This window comes from Astatotilapia calliptera, chromosome 9 (genome assembly GCF_900246225.1).
Source record: "Astatotilapia calliptera chromosome 9, fAstCal1.2, whole genome shotgun sequence".
In the NCBI taxonomy this organism is placed as follows: domain Eukaryota; kingdom Metazoa; phylum Chordata; class Actinopteri; order Cichliformes; family Cichlidae; genus Astatotilapia; species Astatotilapia calliptera.
In genome coordinates this window covers 5,300,038-5,306,636 of record NC_039310.1, presented here as the reverse complement: position 1 = coordinate 5,306,636, position 6,599 = coordinate 5,300,038, and the positions used below count along the sequence as shown (strand labels likewise).

The following is a 6,599-nucleotide window of genomic DNA, read 5'->3' as shown; positions in this document are numbered from 1 at the left end:
TGTGGTTACTCTGCCCCATCAGCTGAATTCTACCGATACACTTCTGCAGCTTAAATTAAGTCCAGACTTATAGTTTAAAGTTCCAAACCTGCTCTGACATTAACATCAGCACAGGTTTAGTTTTCCATGGCGGACAAACTGGCCCAATACTTTTGTCTGCTTAGAGAACTACCAAGGGGTCTTTTTGACCCCTGTGGCATTTTAACTACATGTATTGTCTGGGCTGGCATCACCGGAAGAACTCTCAAATGGTTTGCATCACACTTATCTGATGGATATTTCGCAATTCATATCTCCTTATGTGTGCCACAAGTACATGGAGTCCTCCAGGGCTCAATCCTTGGACTAATTCTGTTTTCATTTTACATGTTACCACTGGGTCATCTACTTCACAGCTTCAAAGTTACCTTCTTCCATTGCTATGCGGATGATACACAGCTGTAACTTGTCTTTCTATTACAGCCTGTCTTACCACTCCTTACACAATCCTTCTGTTCAGCCCTTACAGCTTCTGTAAAGAGGTCAGTCATTACATCAGCTGGCATTGTCATATGCTCTGCTAAGAACCATGGTATTAGTTTATTAATAACATATAAAGCTCAACCTGGTCTGGCTCTGTGCAGCCTGTAGAACAGAGCTATTGTCTGATTATTTGATCAGGGTCTCTTAACTGTTCCAAGCTTTTATTTTAAATACAGAGGCGACCTGGCTTTTTGAGATTAAAGTGTTAAACTTTGGAACAGCCTTCCTCCGTCTATTAGGTTGACTGAATGAGTTTATTTTAACCCACAGCTGAAAAAAAATTTGTAGGTTAACTTTTCCTTAATCTTTTTCCCATTATAAGACCACATGTCTCTGAATGTTAAAATACAGTACATTTATCTTTAATGTGCAGTTTTATTAAAAATGTGAAGCATTTAGTACTTTTTGTTTTAAAAGAGGTGAGTACTTACATTTTGGTATTGAGGCTGCTATAACACGAGCCAAAGCAAGCTAGATTGATAAGGGATTGATAGATAAATATTTTGTTAGATAGAAGATAAATAGTTTTTGCAGGGCTGAATGGGTCACGGGTGGATCGTTGAGCTGGGGCAGAGCACGGGAGTGTTTGACCAAATGGACGGAGAACCAGCTGGGTTGCTGACGTTGTAGAGCGCTGTGGGAACTGTAGCTGAACTGAGCAGAGAGCTCAATCTGTGGAGTACTAATAGACAGAAAACCCCCAACAATCAGATGATCACTCCCAAGAGCGGGCGCTTGGTGGTGGTGGGAAAAAAAGTACGCTTTGTTTAGTTTTTACTTGTAATTAGAAAACACACCTGGGGCCTCCCTCCCTGTTCTGCTGGGGTGGGCACATTGAGATGTGTAGTCTCGGGTCGTCAGTACTTTTGGGGGCTGCAGATGACGGGGATCTCCGTGATTCTCTGTCTGCCTCTGGCTCTTGGGGGGCTGCTTTGTGACCAAGACACATACAAGGCACGCTTTTACATTCCTTACCTTTACATTTGTTGTGCCAGTCTGGTTCATATGTTCTAGTGCCAACCTCACTAGACCCTTCGTTAAACTCCTCATATTTTTCTACTTTGCTTCTTTGATGTGTCATCTCACTGTCTTTCCTGCTCTCTCCCTGTGGGGTTGCCTTCTCTCTCTCCCACCTAGAATAATGTGTGAATTAATAAACGGTTGTCAGATGGTGAATGCCAGAGCCACATTGTTGTTTTGTGTTTTTTGAGTTTGTGTTCTCCACAACAAGTTCCTACATGGTACTTTTAGCTCCTTCTTTATTTTCCCAAGGGGCTGCCACAGTGGCTAGTTCTACACATTTGATTTGACCAAGACCACCACTAAAAATACACAAGCTTGTGACCCTCTGAGATTGGGTTTGTGTCTTCTCCCGATCTCAAACCAGGGATGTTTTGCATATAAGGTGAATGTGTTAACCTCTACACTACGGAGGAAAAAATGTTTCAGTATAAGCATATGATTAAGAAACAAAGGGTTTTGTCCATGAAATTGGTTGAGAGCTTTTAATTTGAAATAAACACATTAAACATTGAGTTTGTGTAACCAGGCACACTTTGCATAAATTACCCCCCCTTTAAAGTCAACGACGTAATTCAACAACAACAACAATTCAACAGAGGTCCAGATAGCTGATTCCTGCAGTGTCATATTAGTAATGAGAGATCACCTGAGTGCAGTTGATGTTTGTCAAATGATTTTAGTATGAAAACACGTGTATGTGAGGTCCAGTCTCTGGTTCATCAGTATTCCTGCCACAATTGTAACATGGTGACAAAAGAACATCCCAAGCATCACAGAGAACGAATCAATGAAAACAGATGGCTACAAAAGATTTCCAACTCACTGGACATCCCACAGAGTTCAGGTAAATCCATCATTAAAAAATGGAAGCACTGGGGTACTTGTCTGAATCTGCCTAGAGCCGGCCATCCTCATATACTGAGTGAGAAGAGTAAGAAAAAGATTGGTGAGGTAGGGCCACCAACACAGCTATGACCACTCGGAAGGAGTTAAAAGCTTCAGGGGTTCCAGTGGGACTGGTTATACATATATAAGTATTATTTATTTCATTATTATTGTATTATTGTTATAAGGAGAAATGTTTTGTTATTTTAAGAAATTACCTCTGTTTCTGTATTGTTTACAGCTCAGACCATAACTCATCAGATTCCTTGTTGCCTCAGTGTAAAGGCCTCAAACCCAATAACATTTAAATGTGGACTCGGGTCAAGTTCTTTGCAAAATCCCATGGAAGTGAGGTTTATATTTGCTGCACACAACTGCAGTGGCTCACTTCTCTTGTACTGGCAACAGCAATAAACACAGCTTAATGATGGAGTTTAAAAGCCTCAGCAAGGTGCAGCTTCTGAGGATCTTCTCTAACAGACTGATTCAGCCCCACTGTCACAAGGACAGACACAGAAAATCTCTCATATCTCATCCACTGACTCTCTACAATGCAGTACATCTGTCTAGCAGAGTGTAATGTTCTTTTCTTTTGCACCCTTGGAAAAATGGACATGTCATATGATATTTCTTACTACATTTAGTAAGCTATTACTTCTTGTTTACCAAATAAGATGTCTCTTTTTATATATGTAAGGATTGCTGCAATAACAGGAATGACTGAAAACCAGTTTCAACCAGTCATAAGAAAGTAATCAATTATAATGGTAATTCTAGTAACCCTGTAGGCACAGATGGCTTGTTATTATTATTTAGCTGGCATTAGAAAACCATGCCCTGTACTAATTCACTAGCTGACCGTGTTTTCTTTTAATAAAGACTATTCAATTCTGTGATAAGTTAGTCAGCCCAGGACAGCTGACTGTGTCTCTTATAACAAAGAAAAATCAACATATTTACTCTGATACCGGTACTATAAAGTTGTGATACCATCATAATAGTCCGAGTTGGCGTCCAGCAGCTGGTCTAAACTGGGAAGCTCCAGCCCGCCCATATTCCTATGCTCTTACCAAGCACACGTACAGGCCCCTCCTATCGCCTCTTCTCATGTCTCCACGCAGAGAGGATCGGGAAGCATACTGATCCGAGGTGAGTCTCTTTTTTCCTGTTTTTGCTCTTGATGCCTGACAGTGATAGGGAACGGTGTGATTATTGATAGAAAATGTACTGGTCGTTTAAGATAGTCGGCCTGATATAAAACAGATCCAGTCTGAGGAACAGTTCCACTTCAGTTCCAGTGCCACTTGAAATTTAGAAATATTGAAATAGATAGAAAGTAGAACTCTGGTGAGTGTTTTGGACTCTGGGCCTATTTATATTATTATTAATATCAAAGCTATGACAGAAGTCATAATCGAAACTGAGTCGAAACTGAGAACAAATGACAGCAAACTGCACTAGCTTGTACTCAGCCCATCGAAGTCCATATTTTTTATCACTCTGCACGCGGAGTAATCAGGTCAAATTGTCTTATGACCTGAGTGAAAACACTTAGTTCTTGATGCTGTGATTGGTCAGCAGCATCCATTTCCTCTGTCCTAATGGACACACAACAGTTTTAGCTTTAGCACCCCACCCTGTTGTCCCTCGAGAACCAAAACCATTAGCCCAAGGTACCCCTGACACACAATGAAGGCCCCTCAACCCCATCATACACACACACACACACACACACACACACACACACACACACACACACACACACACACACACACACAAAGATCAATATATGGAAAGAGGCTGACTTCCTTCTTCCTTTCTTCATACACTTCATAAATATACAATGTGAGCTCAGCTTCATTCCACCAGCAGCCACAAACTCTGATATGATATAAATACAGATATAACATACATAACTGTCTTATGTTATATGTCTTATAATTAACTAAAATAAACTTATTAAACTATAAAATGTGTGTTGTTACAAATTCTGTAACATACAGAAAAAATACAGTCACAGGTCTTTTTGTCAAGTATACAGGGAGTGCAGAATTATCAGGCAAATGAGTATTTTGTCCACATCATCCTCTTCATGCATGTTGTCTTACTCCAAGCTGTATAGGCTCGAAAACCTACTACCAATTAAGCATATTAGGTGATGTGCATCTCTGTAATGAGAAGGGGTGTGGTCTAATGACATCAACACCCTATATCAGGTGTGCATAATTATTAGGCAACTTCCTTTCCTTTGGCAAAATGGGTCAAAAGAAGGACTTGACAGGCTCAGAAAAGTCAAAAATAGTGAGATATCTTGCAGAGGGATGCAGCAGTCTCAAAATTGCAAAGCTTCTGAAGCGTGATCATCGAACAATCAAGCGTTTCATTCAAAATAGTCAACAGGGTCGCAAGAAGCGTGTGGAAAAACCAAGGCGCAAAATAACTGCCCATGAACTGAGAAAAGTCAAGCGTGCAGCTGCCAAGATGCCACTTGCCACCAGTTTGGCCATATTTCAGAGCTGCAACATCACTGGAGTGCCCAAAAACACAAGGTGTGCAATACTCAGAGACATGGCCAAGGTAAGAAAGGCTGAAAGACGACCACCACTGAACAAGACACACAAGCTGAAACGTCAAGACTGGGCCAAGAAATATCTCAAGACTGGGTTTTTCTAAGGTTTTATGGACTGATGAAATGAGAGTGAGTCTTGATGGGCCAGATAGAATAGAATAGAATAGAATTCAACTTTATTGTCATTGCACATGCACAGGTACAGGGCAACGAAATGCAGTTTGCATCCATCCAGAAGTGCTTTAGTGATATAGATATATTACAATATATATTAGCAATAATATAGATATGTGAGTATATTACAGAAATGGGTCTATTATGGTATGTTATAATGTACACGGTATGAAGTATGTTGTGAATATTCTATAACTATAAGTATGTACAGGCTGTAGTGAGTACAAGCTATGTACAGGCTATGAACAGGATATAAATATGAAAAACTATACAGAATATGAAATAAATAACTTTACAGAATCTGAGATATACAGCTATACAGAAATGGGAACTATGCAAGTTGCAAACAGTTGTAGGATTAAAGATTATTGAATGTACAGAATGATTATTTACACAGAGCTATACAGTAGTGCAGTTAAGATAAGTGAGATATGTGGATAATTTCTACAGAGGCTATGTAAAGTGCTAGTGGTTGTGAGTGGTGGTTCAGTCCATGTTATTATTGTGTGTTTGAGGGTACAGTTGTCCATTGTGGGTGTGTGTATGTTCAGTCCATGAGTTTAACGTGGGTCAGATGTCAGGAGGCAGAGTTCAGGAGTCTGACAGCTGTGGGGAAGAAGCTGTTCCGGTACCTGGTGGTCTTAGTCCAGAGGCTCCTGTGGTGCCTCCCAGAGGGCAGGAGGGTGAAGAGTCCATGTGATGGGTGACTGGGGTCTCTGATGATTTTCCCAGCCCTTTTCAGACACCGCTTCCTGTAGATGTCCTTTATGGCAGGAAGTGGTGCTCCGGCGATGCGCTGGGCAGTTTTCACGACCCTCTGCAACGCCTTCCGGTCCAAGGCAGAGCAGTTCCCGTACCAGACTGTTATACAGTTGGTCAGGATGCTCTCGATGGTGCAGCGATAGAAGTTCACCAGGATGTCTGAGGACAGGTGGTTCTTCCTCAGAGTCCTCAAGAAGAAGAGGCGCTGGTGAGCCTTCTTGACCAGCTTGGAGCAGTTGGTTGTCCAGGTGAGATCCTCGGAGATGTGGACTCCCAGGAACTTGAAGCTGCTCACACGCTCCACAGCCGTCCCCTTAATGTAGATGGGTGGATGTGGGTCAGCATTCCTCCTGTAGTCCACGATGAGCTCCTTGGTCTTCTCGGTGTTAAGCAGCAGGTTGTTTGTGTCGCACCACTCAGCCAGACAATCCACCTCCTCCCTGTAGGCGGCCTCATCGTTGTCACTGATGAGGCCAATCACCGTGGTGTCATCTGCAAACTTAATGATGGTGTTGGAACCATCAGCAGGTCTGCAGTCGTGGGTGAAAAGGGAGTAGAGGAAAGGGCTCATCACACAGCCTTGTGGTACACCGGTGTTCACTGTGATTGTAGATGAGCAGCGGTTATCCAGCTGGACATGTTGGGGGCGGTTGGTCAGGAAGTC

At 42.0% G+C, this 6,599-nt stretch overlaps 1 protein-coding gene across 1 annotated transcript in view; it reads left to right on the top strand.

Moving 5' to 3' along the window:
• Positions 1-3,563: 3,563 nt before the first annotated feature.
• The window catches only part of arhgap28 (Rho GTPase activating protein 28), a 29,775-nt gene continuing 26,739 nt past the window's right edge, over positions 3,564-6,599 (top strand). Inside the window, exon 1 of the mRNA XM_026180187.1 lies at positions 3,564-3,579. The gene's annotated coding sequence lies outside the window, so the exon portion shown is untranslated. The remainder of the gene's footprint in view (positions 3,580-6,599) is intronic.